We start from the raw sequence: 759 nt of genomic DNA, 5'->3' as shown, positions 1-759 counted from the left end.
TGTGTCTGAGCGCAGCCCCTACACTTATAGGGAGTAAGCTCCTAGGATAGTTCCTGCCTCAAGCTCCTAGGATAGTTCCTGCCTCATCTCTAATTAACCTGACCCAGATGTATATATGTATAGGGTTCAATATCCAGGTGGTAACAGGAAACAGATTAAAATATTGAACTTATGCTTAGAATGTTTTTTTATTCCTAAAGTAGAAACAAGTATGCATTAGTTCTGTTTTATTTATTAATTATTATATATTACAAAATTTTAATAGGATATTATCGGACTCAAACTCAAATCCTTAGCGAGCGCAAATTTGGATACTCATCTGAGATATCCAATGGATATCCAATTGATTTTGGATAGCACATATGCTAATCGGATGGAATCTGGATACTGGTGTATCACCTCCGAGTTCATTCTGTTTACATCCCCAGCCAGAAGGGCCAGGGTTACGTGGATAACCACTGGAGGATGCCTCGATGAGAAACCACTCCCTGATCTGGTTATATGAGATCAATCATGAAACAAATAAAGGATATATTGCCATAAACAAGGAATCAGTCACTGCCAAATGGGCCATCTTAGTCTTTCCCAATACGAGGACCGATGACTCCACCTCTAAAGAGCATAGAATTCAGTTCCTCTCATATAGCCCATTGATTTGCATGGATAGTAACACGCTACAGAAACCTGCCCCTATTACCAAAAGGAGCATAAGACCAAAACTGGAGCAACTCCACCATGACCTTTGGAAAGACAAAATCC

The 759-nt window shown here is 39.8% G+C and overlaps 1 protein-coding gene across 1 annotated transcript in view; it reads right to left on the bottom strand.

Moving 5' to 3' along the window:
• Nucleotides 1–759, bottom strand: part of LOC122080619 (brefeldin A-inhibited guanine nucleotide-exchange protein 5) — a 58,614-nt gene that overhangs the window by 46,836 nt on the left and 11,019 nt on the right. The gene's annotated exons all lie outside the window — the stretch shown is intronic.

This window comes from Macadamia integrifolia, chromosome 1 (assembly GCF_013358625.1).
Source record: "Macadamia integrifolia cultivar HAES 741 chromosome 1, SCU_Mint_v3, whole genome shotgun sequence".
NCBI classification, from domain to species: domain Eukaryota; kingdom Viridiplantae; phylum Streptophyta; class Magnoliopsida; order Proteales; family Proteaceae; genus Macadamia; species Macadamia integrifolia.
Note: the sequence above shows the minus strand (reverse complement) of the source record. Positions and strands in the feature narration are given on the sequence as shown.